The sequence below is a fragment of the Pan troglodytes genome, chromosome 4 (genome assembly GCF_028858775.2).
Source record: "Pan troglodytes isolate AG18354 chromosome 4, NHGRI_mPanTro3-v2.0_pri, whole genome shotgun sequence".
Taxonomy (NCBI): Eukaryota; Metazoa; Chordata; class Mammalia; order Primates; family Hominidae; genus Pan; species Pan troglodytes.
This window is the reverse complement of record NC_072402.2, coordinates 145,726,571-145,741,591: the sequence shown is the minus strand read 5'-3', so window position 1 is coordinate 145,741,591 and position 15,021 is coordinate 145,726,571. Positions and strand designations below refer to the sequence as shown.

General features: G+C 38.5%; 1 protein-coding gene across 1 annotated transcript in view; it reads right to left on the bottom strand.

The window, feature by feature from the left end:
* The window catches only part of SPINK5 (serine peptidase inhibitor Kazal type 5), a 215,166-nt gene that overhangs the window by 134,325 nt on the left and 65,820 nt on the right, over positions 1 to 15,021 (bottom strand). The window contains exon 4 of the mRNA XM_063811577.1: positions 262 to 389. The gene's annotated coding sequence lies outside the window, so the exon portion shown is untranslated. The remainder of the gene's footprint in view (positions 1 to 261; positions 390 to 15,021) is intronic.

Sequence of the window (15,021 nt, the reverse complement as noted above, 5' to 3'; positions counted from 1 at the left end):
CTCTTGGAAAGGCCAGAGTCCCTGCTGTAGAGCGATTCCCGCCAGACAGTTTGAATTCCAGGTTCCACACAGGAAGAGGCGGGGCCAGGATCCTCCCCATTGCAAAGGGCGTGAACTTCCTGAGGCTCCACCTTCAGTGGGCAGGCTGGTTAGAGTTTCTCCAGGGACCTCCTCCCACCTGGCTGTCTCATTCCCCTCTCTAAAGAAGTACATCTGTCATTAGATTAAGGATAAGGATGAAGACCAATCTTAACTGCTTACTGCTGACAGGGGGCGCTGTTTTGGGGGAAATGGCAGTCAGATCTCCCTCAGAGGCCTATGTAAGGGTTCCTGGCAGAAGGGGCCATCGTCAGAGGCTCCAGTTGCATGACTGCTTGGAGTTTGATGTCCTGAAGGCAAGAACAGACAAACAGAGTTATTAGAAAACATTTATCCAAATGAAACAAGGGGAGGGGTAAGGACAGCTCAAAAATTCCGAGGCCTTTTACCAGTTTGTATAGGAGGAGGGAGGCCAAAAGCCCAACTGGCAAAAAAATTTTACCCTATTGCCAGCATGTTGGGCTTCTGTGTTCGCTTCCCCTGAGCCCAAACCTAAGCCAACAAGTTTAAGGTTTGGGAAATTAACTCCTTCCAGTTTGGGGGATGCATCTGAGGGGTGAGTCCCATAGTACAGAGACACAATTACCTAACTGAAGAAAGGACTGAGGAGAAGAAAGGAAAAAGAAGGTGCTTTTCAAAGGAATCCCAGGGGTTCAGGATGCATTCGAAAGGGGTACAGACTGAAGATGAATGGCTACCTATCTAGAAAGAGGGGAGCAGGTGTCCCTGGTTCCCTTCTCTTCCTAGCAGACACCCAGGATACATGAGGGAGAGAGGGAAGAGCATCTTCTTTCCATCTTCCATCCTTGCATCCCCAAGTCCCGGCGACCTTGGCAGGCAGCACCATGAGTGCCAAAGAGGCTTGCATCCATGAAACATGAAGGCCCTAGAGAACAGGAATTATCTGCTCTCACCTATGTCTCTTTCCCATCTACTTTCAGTAGCCTTGGAGTTCCCTAGACCTCATTTATGCCATGGATGCTAATGTGTCCTTTATCCATGAAACAGGAAGCTTGGGTTTAGCTTAATGGGCAGGAATCAGCCATGCTCACCTGTGCTGTGCCTTTTAACCTCCATATCATCTGCCTATGGACCCCTCAGATCCATTTGTTTTTCCTAGGGCTTTGACCCAAAGCTTGGAATTGAGTCTGGGACAAAAATGTGTCTCTGGGTGGGGGGCTGCATGGACTCCTTATCATAAGCCAAATGCTAAGGTGAAACTGTGGAACTGAGTTCTCCTCCAACAAGGGAGAGTGAAGAATGCCTTGTGACACAACCAGATAACTGGTAGTTGTAGTTATGATTGCTGGGATTTGGGTGCACGGTACTTGGCTTTGGTTAGTTCCCTTGGTCTTACTTTGCCAGAGGAAACCTCCAAGTGATCGCCATCTTATTTATTCCCATCACCTGGCAGGATTTGCAGGATAGTTGCTCAAAACTAAAATATTAATTCAGATTTTCACATTACCTATCCCTCTTGTTCTTTCTGAGCTGCAGCCAAAGATTGCTGGTTGCTTCATAGGAACCATCAGGGTTAGTCTAAAATGTAGGCAAAAACTTAAAACAACTAGTGAGTTTAGAATTTAATGGCAAATATATAATAAGTTTTGGAACATAATTTCTCTCTCCCCAGTCATCATTTTTGTTTAAAAAAGTTACAATAAGGACTGAGTGGTTTGCAAAATAAGACTTTAGTCTTATACTTGGCCTGATTATTTGCATAAAGTGCAGCAAGAATAATTATTTCTACATAGGCCTTTTGGATTGGATTTGATGGAAGTTTGTTCCAGAGGGAATCTCAGATAAGATCTTTTAAAGCCAAGCCCAACCATGGATTTTTATCCTCAAACACCTGTGAGTTGGGTGATTCTCTCTTCTTAAGGTCCTAAGATAAACTTGGAGCTCCTAGACCTGTTAGAAAGTGACATTCTTTACTGACCACAGGTCAGGAACCCTGTACAGGGACTGCGTAGGCAAGAGTATGAGGCCAATTTCCCCACTGGGCTTTTATTGGCTCTGCAAGTTGAGATTGACTCCTTAAAGGGAAGCATACCCTTCCAGTCAAAGTCTTGGTAAAATTACCAGTTTTTCTAATTGTGTCCTGTTGCAAAAGAAAATTGGATTCTTACTGCACTGATGCAAACAACTATATTGCCATAAGAACACTCACAGGTAGTTTCTAAGTTTTAGAGGAACCAGACAGAGAGAAACAAACATGCTCCAAATTTTGTTCATAGGAGTATGCCTTACTCAATTATTAAGGGCTATAAATAGTTCAAAATAAGTTCCTTCACTCTGAAAAACAAAACAAGGATCAGCAATATTCCAAGTAAAGCCAAAAAGGTTGTTTCAGCTTCCTGAGTTCAGTCCATTTAGTTAACTCTTGTTTTGCTTGATATTCGTAAACATTTCAGCTCTTTATGAGTCCTGTACATTTTTATTCAAATGTCATAATCTCCAAAGTTATCAGAAGCCTGTATTTCAGAGCACCTGTTACAGTTCTATAGCTCATTATTAACCATCTTTTGAAAAGGATTAAAACAAGAAAACAATTTTCTGTGAATAGCAAAATGTCCAGGGTAGTTACAGTTAGAAACACAACTGACAAAAAAGTTTGGTTGTCTCTGTGGTTTACAATAATTTAACATAACAATCTTAATTATAATTGATAGCATACACTTAGACATTAGGATTTTAGAAATCCCATACAATTGGAACATACCTCAGCATTATTCACAAAAATATAACTTAAAGAAGACTAAGCATCATTTTTGCAATCCCCAAACATTCAAATACTTCTGTTTACATTTATTTTCTGGACACTTCAGGGGCCCTCTGAAATATTCAAAAAGCCAGGTGTTAGGGGAGACAATTTTGAAACTGAAGTTTGATTTGGGGAATGCTGTCAAATATGTTTGAGGTTTAAAACACTTGATATTATGAAATAGAATTCCAAATTACCATAAGTTATTTATTTTGCCAAAATGATGACTCAGGAATTTTAAAGAGGCAAAAACCTTTTAGAACCCTTTTGAATTTAGTCAATATGTTCACACAAAGAAACTCTTCTCAAAGATTGATTTCTACAATTCTTCCATCACTTCTTTGAACCTTCAGCTTTTCCTATCTAACTCAAAACAATTATTTAACCATAGCCAAAAGTTTACATTTTCATGCTTTCTTATAACCTTTTATTTCAAACAGACACATTTTACTGTTTTTACATACCTTGATTGTAAATCTGTTTCGAGTAGTTTCACTTAACTCCTAGCAATTTTTAACTTTAAGGTAAAACTTTGTAAGTTGCTTTAATTGTGTGCTAACTGCAGCCAAGGTTTGCCTTCTTAGTTAAGGGCATTGCTTCTTCCATATGTCCCCAGGCCTTGCCAATTGTGAAGCTCACAAGTCAAATAGTTCTCAAAACCCAAAAAGTAGTTTGTAACCTCAAAACACTTAGCAAACCTTGCACCTGACCTGCATTTTACTAATAGTCTTTAGGGCTGCTTTTATTTCTCAAAGATTAAAGTCACGTGAACTGTAAGGTACCACAGCTTTTACCTCTCCTTAAAAAAAAAGCATTTGATCCAAGCACTTGTCTTTCATTAGGCCAAATTAATTAGAGCTCCTTTTACAGACATCCCACACAGTACACACATAGACAGGCAGAAGAGAAACCAGTTGCTGGGTGAGGCCCTTTAAGAGACACAGCTAGGAAAACATTCAGATATCAAACCTGAGAGGGCTCATCCCCTCAGGCAGGATTGCTAAACAAAGCCTTGCCAAGTAGTTACTGGCCATGCCCCAGTATGTAAGGCAAGATAGAGGCTTGCAACATAAACCATACAGACATGCAAAGCACACCAGATTGGGCACTCCAAGACTAGCCAAATCCTTTTTCACAATTAAAGCTTTACAGAAAATACAAACCGTTATAGTTGGGGGGACCTGGCCTAGTAAAATGTCTTCTAAGAGAAAAAAAACTTTAAGGGTTAACTTGTTGATGGGGTAGAGAAAGGGAATGAAAAAAGGTTGAAAAATGCCTGGGGAAGAACCTCTTATTCTTATGCAACTGGTTCCTCTACCAGGGAGAAAAGTTGAAGCTTAATTACTGTCTGATGGAGTAAAACCCTTTGACTGGGGAAAGGGAAGGCTATGGCAGTGGCAGTGGTGTGTGGCTGGGAACCAGCCAGCCAGCTGTATGGGACCTTTGGGCCATGCATCCCAGCCCCAGTAGGGAGTGGGCAGTGTGGGGGAGCTGCTGCTCACCAGTGGGTCCTGAAAAAGGAAGAAAAAGGCCATGAAAAGGCCTGGGAGTGACAGGGGGTGGGGACATGCTTTCCCCCACCCTCAGAAGTCACAGGATGAAAAGCCTTAGAAGCAACAGTGAGAGGTTTTAAGTTCCCATTTCACTCACCACTTCTTGAGCCCCATGTTGGGTGCCAAAAATGTTGCAGGACTTTTCCTTAGTTTAGTTAAAGATGGAGATCTTGTCCATCCCATGGCTATGAAAATTTAGGCTTGAAGATGGCTTAAAGAGTAGTAAAGCAGGGTTTTATTGGGTGAAAAGAGAAAAATGGGGGAAACAGGGACTCTCACAAGGTCAGAGTCCCTCCGCTAGAGTGCTTCCTGCCTGGCAGTTTGAATTCCAGGTTCCACACAGGAAGAGGCAGGACCAGGTTCCTCCCCACTGCAAAGGGCACAAACTTTCTGAGGCTCCACCTCAGTGGGCAAGCTGGTTAGAGTTTCTCCACAGACCCCCTCTCACTTGGTTGTCTCAATAGGAATGAGATGAGTAGAGAAAGAATAAACTGAAAATTTTACATTTAACAAAGCATTTCCATGTAATCTCTTCTCATTTCCCTTCCCACAAAAAGAACCTGTGTCATATTATCAATATTGTCTTGCTAAATAAATACCAAAGACCAAAAAAGTTGCAGTGTGTCCAAATTCACATAGCTCCAAGGAACAAAGTCAAGGTTTGAGCTCAAGGAGGCCCTTAAGAGGCAGCCTTGGCCTTGCCCTCTCTCAATCCATTCCCCAACAGAGTAGAGGTATGATCTTCCTAATGAAAGATCTGACCATGCCACTTTGAGGCATAGTAGAGTTCAAAGCTCTGGGGCTAAGTCCAGGACTTTAAAATCCATCTTGGTCTGGCTACTGCTTATTTCCCGTATACTAAACAAGGCTTCTACTGGCCTTTCAGAAACATTTGTTAAATAGGCAGAAATTCTGCAAGTCAGTTGATGAATTGTTGGTAGGCTAAATTTGGTCATGGTGGAAATACTGATCCCAAACTGGTAAAAAATATATATATATAAACAAAAGCTTTTTTTTTTTAGAACATATTTGCCAACACACCACCAATTCATCATTTAACCACACATCATTTAACCACATACTCCCTCTTCTTTTCAACCATGCTGAACTACTTTCTGTTGTTCAATAAGTTATGCTATTCCTTTGCCTAGAACACAATTTTCCTTTTCCTCTGCCCCCAGCCTTACTCTTAGTAATCTTCCTAGTTGCAGTTTCTTTGTGCCTTTCTTCCTGACATACACTGCCTTCTAAATCTCCTCCCTGAAAGCCTGGGTGAGATGTTCTGCTTATGCCCTCAGACAGCACACCATGCTTTCTACTGTTGAGAGAGTGCTGGCATTGCTCTATTTCTTGCCTGTTTATGTCACCGAACTTATTAGCTACATTGAATGCAGGAACTCCATCTTTTCTTTATTTTAATTCCATTCTTTATCATGTGTCTGACATTTAGTAAATACTCAATATTTGGTAAGTGAGATAAACAACTAGAGTTAACAAAATCTCTGAAAAATAAGACTGTTCACTTATTCATATTCAGAGGTGGAACACCAAGAATTGAGAAAATCATTATCAAAACAGAAAAAAATAAACCAAAAAACCTTGAGAGAAATAAAAGACAAAACCAGGGTCTTAAGAGACAGTGTTGTCAGTTTATTTCTGGTTCTAGCCCAAGGATGGCAAATACCTGTCCAGACACCACTGCCCCCTTGCCAAAGGCATGAGAAGCTTCCCTGCTTAATCTCTGACCTCTTTTCTGCTGAGCCCAGGAGATTCCTCTACGTCAGGGCCACTGCCATTAATCAAGCTGGAATTCAAATTGAAACTCATTTGGCAACCTGGAGGAGGTCATGAGACACAGTGACTACTGCTTTCCTGCCAGAAGCTTCTCTGCCCTAATTTTAGTGTCTCACCTGCTTACCCTTTTTTGGTCAGGTTTGAAACTGAAAGAAGTGAAGAAAAGGAAAAGGAAGTGAGGAAGCTGTGTGGAGGAAAAGCTAAAAGAGGTAGCTGGGGAGGCCACTCATAATCTGTTCTCACACTCCATTTCCCCCACTTTCCTTTCTTTCCTTGAGTTTCTTCTTTCTGGTTCCCATTCTTTCTGTGATAATTCTCCCACCTGCCTATCTCACTGCCTGTTTTTGACTGTTTTTCCACCCATTTCTCTCTGCAGCAGCTTCTCATTTCCTCTCTATTCCTTTTTCTGGCCCTTCTATCTTCCTTTGTCTTTTGCTATCCTCTTTCTTTCTCAACTTCTTTTTTACATTTCCTCTTCCCTTTTAACAGACTCCACATTATTTCTCTGAATTTTTTTCAATCCTTTCTATCTCATTTTCATCTCTCTCTATCTCAAGTGGATTCTAGAATTCCTCTGTCTTGAACACTCTTTTCCTCTTCCCCTTTCTCTGATCCTACTTATCTTTCAAGATTCAGTTTCTGTGCCACTTTTTTCTTGACATCCATCTCCCTCTAACCTACAATTTCCAAAAGGGAAGAAAGAACTATTTTAGAGCACTTTGCACTTTTTTTTCTAACAGGCTTTTCAATTAAATGTTAAAGCATTTTATTTAATGTCTAGGCAATAGATTTTTTTAAAAAACATTGTATTACATACATATTAATATAACCCTAAAATTATTTTATATCTGGTTTTACAAATCTTATATTCCTTCTAAATGGATAACTTTATTACATTAGCGCTCTTTAAATTAAAACCAGATGACAATGGCGTTTTAAAAATCTTGTCATTTCTTGTCATGGCGTCTACTATATACACATTGTTTAATATATTACTCAAGTTCTAACGTCTTTGTTTTTTCTATCCAGTCCTACACCTAATCTGATTTCTAAAAACAATTCATGGGAACCTTCATTTTTAAATGAGCCTAGGCTGATTAGAGCATTTACATTTTTATCACTTTCTTAATGAACATGGAATGCCTGTAGGTCGTGAACAGAAAATTATGCATGCCTTCCTAAAGGCCTTTGCATAGCCTCCTTAATGCATACCTGAACCTTCTCTCTTATTATCTTAGAAATATTAAAATGTAATGATAGTTCTTTAAAAAGTAAAAAACACAAATTCTCATTTGAAATCCAAGTAAGCATTGGCACTAGAAAGAGGCAGCCAGTCAATCACAGTTGAGTCATTTTACAGAGGGTGGGGAAGTTTGGTTAACCTTGTTTTTAGCAGGGAGGCATCAGTGTTTCCTCAAAGTCTGTCACTCCAGTGGTTGACCAAGTACAAAAACCAGCTTAGAACAATAAACAAAACAAAGGAAACTCAGGAAATTTTTAAAGGGAAGCTCTAAGTAACAGACCAGAAAAAGATGGAGACACATCCCACAGAGAACACTGTTTCTTCCCCCATATTTACTGATTGTCAGCTATAGAAGAGGAATTAGGGAATATTAAATCAAAATCCACCACTTTACTGGGAGACATTGTGGTTATAACTAAGAACATTAGCTTTAAAGATAAACAGACTTGGATGGGTTTAAGTTGTCACTTTGAAACTCACTCACTGTGCTCTAAGTTAATAATAGTACCTGCACTGTTGGGCGGCTATGAGCATTAAATAAATGAGATTATAAAGTTATGACAACATAGGTAATGTTCAATAAATATTTACTATGAGTTCCAGGGAGAGAAAGAAGATTTCCTGAAGTCACATACTTGGCCTGGAGCAGGATTAACATGAGGCCACCATCAACTTCATATTCATGCCAATACTCTTTCAACTCATTGAAACAATCAAACTATGGCCCATGAGTCAAACTGGCCTGTTGTCTGTTTTTGTAAATAAAGTTTTCTTAAAACACAGCCATACTCATTCATATATGTACTGTCTATGGTTGCTTTAGCACCAGGACAGCAGAGTTGATAAGTTACAATCTGTAGAACCAAACATATTTACTGAATGGCCCTTTACAAACAAGTTTTCTGACCCTTATGATTAGGGCATTAGGCTATTTCTAGACAAAGCATTCCACATCTAGATCCCTTAGGAAAACTGAATATGCTTTTACCGTAAGCTTTTCTGTGCCTTTGGAGGTCTTACTCCAAAAGGTAAAAATTGCCTGATCGTATCTGACCTTTCTGGGTCTTAGTTTTGGCAGTTTGAAACAAAAAGAAGAACCACCTGCCATAGCAGGAGAGTAATCTGTTTCCAGTAAAGAATACATTTCAGATGCAGCAGAATGTCCAGAACCAAAATCTTCTTCCATCTGGCCTTCCTCCCATTTCCACTGAAATCACAAATCTCTACTCAACTGTGCTTTCCACCAGCTGGAGAGCCTCTGAATGCATATGGAATAGCTAGCCCCTTCCCTGACATGCTGCTTTGGTTTGTACATTAAGGTCAAGGATTACTGGTGTTCAATCAGCCCTAAGCCCCCTCTCTCAAACAGTTGAAGGAGTTCGTGTCCAGATAGGAAAAGGCTCTTGGCCACAGATCCCATATACCGTGGTTTTTGCATTAGACTGTTCTTGTGATTTCCTTTATGTGGCTGAGCTGTTTAGTTTGTGTGATGACAAATGAGCTCACAGATTTCAAATTTGCAAATAAACATCTTATCTTTTATTAGTTTATTTTTTCAAAAACTGCTTTGCTAGAAGGAAGGAAATTAGTGCTCCTCAGGGAAGGGTGAGAACCAACTGCCTTCTATCACTGTCTAAAAACATCAAAGTTAAAGACTTTTTCTTTCATACAAAACTATAACATAAATACCCTGCTCAGATTGCCTTTTTGCCAAGAGATGAGAAGTCTTGAGGTACTCACGTAGGAAAGAAAGCCTCATCATGCTGGGGTAAGGGAGAAAAGGGTGGGCCATGTTGTCATCAGTAGCGAACTCCAAAGAGTTACTGCTACAAAAGTGCTGGGAAGGGAAGAGTGTGGTCCCTTTAAACAATACAGAAGGGGGAAAGGCAAGTGCTGGGTAGAGGAGGGTGTGGTCCCTGGCTGGGGTTCCACCTCCACGGACCTAGGTGAGGACAGGCATTTCCTGCCCAAATGTTGCATTTCCCAAGACCACCCTGGCCCTCCTGGCTGGGGTTCCACCTCCACGGACCAAGGTGAGGACAGGCATTTCCTGCCCAAATGTTGCATTTCCCAAGACCACCCTGGCCCACCAGGCCCCCATCCTGGGCATATAAAAACCCAAGACCCTAGCAGGCAAACACAGAAGTGGCTGGACATTGTGATGAACGCATCCGTAGAAGAAGATAAAAGCAGCTGGTCGTCGAGAGCCAGCTGGCAGAAGAGCACGCAGACAGCCACCAGTAGGTCAGCAGGCCATCCACCAGCAGAACACCGTGGAGTTTAGCCAAAGCGGTCAGAGGCCCCGGAGTGCCCCGACTGCAGGGGAAAACCATTCTTCTTCAGACTTCCCTATCTGCTCCCTATCCCTACTTCTACTCCGTAAAACCTTGCACTCAGTCTCCAAGCCCACATGTGATCCAATTCTTTTGTTACACCAAGGCAAGAAACTCGGGGATATAGAAATCATTCTGTCCTTGTGATAAGGAAGGGGTTTTAATTGAGTTGCTTACCACAAGCCACCTATAGATGGCAAGCTAACAGAGCACCCCATAACACACGTCCGCTGGGACGTCAGGAACTGTAAACACCCCTAGACACTGCCATGGGGTTGGAGCCCCACAGTCTGCCCACCTGTATGCTTCCCTAGAGGTCTGAGCAGCGGGGCACTGAAGAAGTGAGCCACACCCCCATCACACACCCTGTGAAGGGGACAAGAGAACCTTTCCCATTTCACTACCTGGAAAGGTGCTCCTAATAGACATTTGGAATAAATTGTGAATTTGTCCGGTAAAACTTGATCATCTATAAAGGGGGCACATTGTGTATAAAGGATGACTGCAGTTGAAACTTTCAATTATACCCTCCTCCCCACTCAACCACTCCTCCTCCATTGTTATAAGGCACTGGCATATTCTGGAGGGCTGATAGGCTGATTCCTCATGTTTGGTTTCCCAGTTCATAGAAATGCAATCATCATATTTATATCTATATGTCCACTAAGTTATAAATTATACCCTGATGATATAATTGCTTACCATTACTATAAAAGACAATGGGAGGGTGTGAACATAGTGAGAAGTAGGGAAGAAATGTTGACCTTGGGTGCTATTAGCCTTGTGGTTGTCCTGGTCAATACCACAAGTCCCGAGGTTATTTGTTTTGTCACCAAACCTTTATTTGCAGCTACCTTGAAGTTGGCTGTAGAAGCCACAGAGTAATATCTTTTTCTTCTAGATTAAAATTGTCTCAGGCAGTAAAAATTTACAGGCTCCCTTTCAAGTAATTAAATTTAGTTTGAAAATTTGTTGTTCCATTTATAAGACATTTTAGGTTGACTTTATTTTAAAAATCACTGTTAAAATAGTCTCTGAAAAATTTTGTTATCTTTTTAAAACTCAGCCAATTAGATGCCTAAAACGTTTAAAACTACATTTATAAACAATTTTCCTTTCAAATATTTCAATTAGATAATAAAATGAGTAAGTATTTTTCGAGTACTAATGAATTTTTATAAATTTAATAAAAAACAACAAACTTAAAATTCTCTTAGACACCACAATACTGATACTCACATTGCAACATCTCAACTCAAAGTAAACCGATTGACTACTAATTTAAATGTATTTACAAAGTTGTTATTTCAATTAACCAAATTTCCTTGCATATTATAGATATATAAAAAAACAAATATTCATGGGGACTATCTTTCTTATTCTGATATAATTGACACACCAAAAGCTGTATATTCTTTAAATGTATAATGTCACAATTTTAGACATACGTATATGCATACGTGTGAAATCATCACCAGAATCAAGATAATGAATATGTTCATTGCCCAAAATTTTTCTAAGTCTCTTTGTAAAGAATTCTCAAAACTCAATAATAAGATTATGACAGCAAACTGAAAAGCAGCAAAAGATATGGAGAGAAATTTGGCCCAAAACAAACAAATGGCAAATAAGCACATAAAAGATGCTCAACACTATTGGCAATTAGGAAAATGAAAATTACGACCACAGTGAGGTACTGTTACACACTTACTAGAAAATGGCTATAATCAGAAGACTAACCACACCGTGTGTTGAAGATGATGTGGAAGAACTGGACCTCTCATATAGAAAATGGGTCAACTACCTCAGGAAAAAAAAAAAAGTTTGGCAGTTTCTTTAAATAGTTAAACATATACCTACTATTTAGTCCAGCCATTCTATTCCTAGGTGTTTACCCAGGAGTAAGAAAAGCATATGTTTATGTAAAACTTGTACTAGAATGCTTAAAGCGGTTTTATTGTAATAGTCAAACACTGGAACCAACTCAAATATTCATCAACAGGTGAATGAACAAACACATTGCAATACATCCATGCAACAGAATACTATTCACCAGTGAAAGAAAAGAAACTATTCATGCATGCAACAGTATAGGTGAATCTCAAGATAATTTTACTGAGTGGAAGAAACTAGACAAATAAGTGCATATTGCATGATTTTAGTTATATGAAAGTTGTTAAATAAATTAAAATGGAGATCAGGCCTGAAGAAGCCCTGAACAGACAAAATCAAATGGGCCTTATAAGTGACCTTAACTTCGCTTGATTTGCAAACATAACTTAACTTGAGCTATTTCTTGTAAATGCCTATATTAAAGAAAACAACTTATGCTCAACCAATCAAACTCAGCGACTAATTTATAATTATGTAAGGACTTTCCAGCAGCATAGACCAAATAAAGCAACTTTGCAACTATAACCAATCAAAATTTTTTGAATTACTTTTGCATTCCCTCTGTTAAACCTGTCCATTATGCCACTTCAACGGAGCCTCCAAACTACTCTCAGTCTGGTGCCATTCATGAATTCTTGCATGCTCAAATAAACTCTTTATAATTTTATTGTGCCTCAGTTTACCTTTTAAACAAAATCAAGAAAATGCAAACTACTATATAGTGATGGAAAGTAGATAAGCAGTTGCCTGGGCAGAGAGATAGGAGGGTTAAGAGATGAGTTTTTAAAAGGGGCATTCAAAAAGTTTACAAGTTATGAGTATGTTCATTGTTTTGATTGTCGTGAGGGTTTCACTGGTGTATACATATTTTAAAATGCATCAAATTGTTCACTTTAAATATGTGCAGTTTATTGTGTGTCCATTCTACCTCAATGAAGCTTTTAAAATTGTTTTGACCCAGTATAACTGAAAAAACCTTGAATTTTTAAGTCAGAGGATCAAGAAGGTCTTTCATTTTTTTTACTGTAACGAATATTTACATAAACTAAAAGTGTTTTTTAAATTCTTTTTGATTCATGTGTCAAAATTTAGACTTTGTTTCATATAGTAGTATTCTTAATAGTGTTCTCATGATTTACTTAATGCTATATGACTTCAAATTTCCAGACAATTAAGAATGTTTTCCAAAACCATAATATAGCAAAATAAAATATAATCAAATCAATCAACAAAATGGTTGTGTTGCATTTTTAACTTTACCCAGAAATTTTAGGAGCACAATTTTCTATTGATCTGTTTATTTTTCAAATTACCTAAATTCCATTTAAATGATTTTATTAAAAACCATTATTTTATAGATGGTAACAAAACTCAGTTGCATTGCATGTCAATAAAAATTCTATAATATTTTACAGTTATGTGTGTCTTTCACTATTTACTAAAGAACTTAAATCCAAGATCTTGAATGTAATCAGGTGTGCATGTCGCAAATTCTCAATTTTGCATTCTGTAGAGCTATCACAGAGAAAAGCACACAATTATACGCTCTAAAATTAAGGTAAATTTTCAAATTTTCTAAATCATAGTTTTTAAAAATCAACTTTTGGTATTTAAAAGGCATTTATTATAATACCTCTGATTTTGGAATAAATGCTTCAGAAGAATAATATTTATAAAGAAAACTTTTTAACCAAAGAAGGACTGACAGACTCTAAATTTTTATAGAACATGGGCTTTCTTTTTCATTTCTTTTCTATGTTTTTTTTTTTTTCTTTTGGTGGTGGGATAGGTGGATATTGTCCAAAGTTTAAAATCTGTCTTCCTGTATCACCACCAGTGTCACACAACTCTTTATATTCTAGCTTTAAGCCCATACGTTTTATTTTTCCCTCAATCTATGTCTTGTTCTTACCAGTTCAAAGACCTTTTGGTGATATCCTTGGGTATTATTTTAAGGGAATGCGTTTCTAACGCACAGAAACTTGAATAATAACACTTCTAGAGTCTAATTCTATACTGAGTCAATCTAGTAACTGTGACATTTTCCAGAGGAGAAAAATATGATGGCTCTTGGGTAGTTTTGAGTCTACAAACAATATATAGAAATGTCAGAGTTTTATTTAGGCATTCATTTTACCATTGGCAGGTTCATTTGCCTCTTTGATTTTAAATGGGGTGATATTTTCCCTTATATAGTCTGGCAAAGAGTCCAGGTTCTGTTCCTCTTATAGGGTGTAAAAGTTTGGTCATCTGTTCTTGGGCAATTTTTGCAGATACTTGCAATCTCTCCTCAGTAAATATAAGGGTAATCATGACTGTCTCTCTCTCTCTCTTTTTTTAATCTTGTCACAAATCATGTGACTCCATCTGACAAAGATGAGAACTTTCTAGATTTTTCCTTACATATTTCAGAGTATTGTCATCCTAGAATGATACATTGAGAAAAAACTAGTTTTTAACTATGTAAAATGAATTGAGCAGAGGAAGAGGTTTTTCCTAAGCCTTGGATTTAGGATCACTAAAGTCAGTTGAAGCTACAAATGAATAAAAGGCTATGTAATTCTTAGAAGAAAGACAAAAATGTAGGGAGGAAGGCAGAGGCTACACAGACTAAGAGACTCAGTTTATGATTCCTATGTGCAATGACAAAGACTTACTGAACTGAAAATTGCTCAGCATTGAGTTTAGCCATGGCATTCCTGGAGAGCAAAGTGGAGATGAAGAAAAGAACAAAAAGTAAGAGACAAGGAGCTTACCCTGCATGTATGTGGTCCAAGACCTGCTGTCCTCCCTGTCCTCAGGGACCACTTGCTCAGATTGTGCCCCAACTAGGCAAATCATTATGGAAAATATGACCATCCACTTCAATATTTTGTAAATACTTTATTATTTACAAAAGTCCATTGAGGAAAGAAGAGCTGAAGCTGGAATCCAACAAACCCCAATTTCTTAACACATGGAAATTGCTAGTAATACAAACATAATTAAAGTACCACACAAACATATTAGAATGAGCAAAATCCAAAACACTGACAACATGAAATGCTGGCAGGATGCAGAGCAATGGGATGGAACCTATCGCTCATTGCTTGTAGAGATGCAAAATGGTACAGCCACATTGGAAAATAGATTGACAGTTTCTTACAAAACTAAACATATTCTTACCACTCAGCAATCATGCTCCTTGGTATTTAAAGGAGTTGAAAGCTTATGTCCACATAAAAACCTGCACACACATTTATAGCATCTTTATTCACAGCTGCCAAAAATTAGGAGCAACCCAGGTTTTCTTCAAAGAATGAATAGATTTTTTAAATGTTACATCTATGCAATGGAATATTA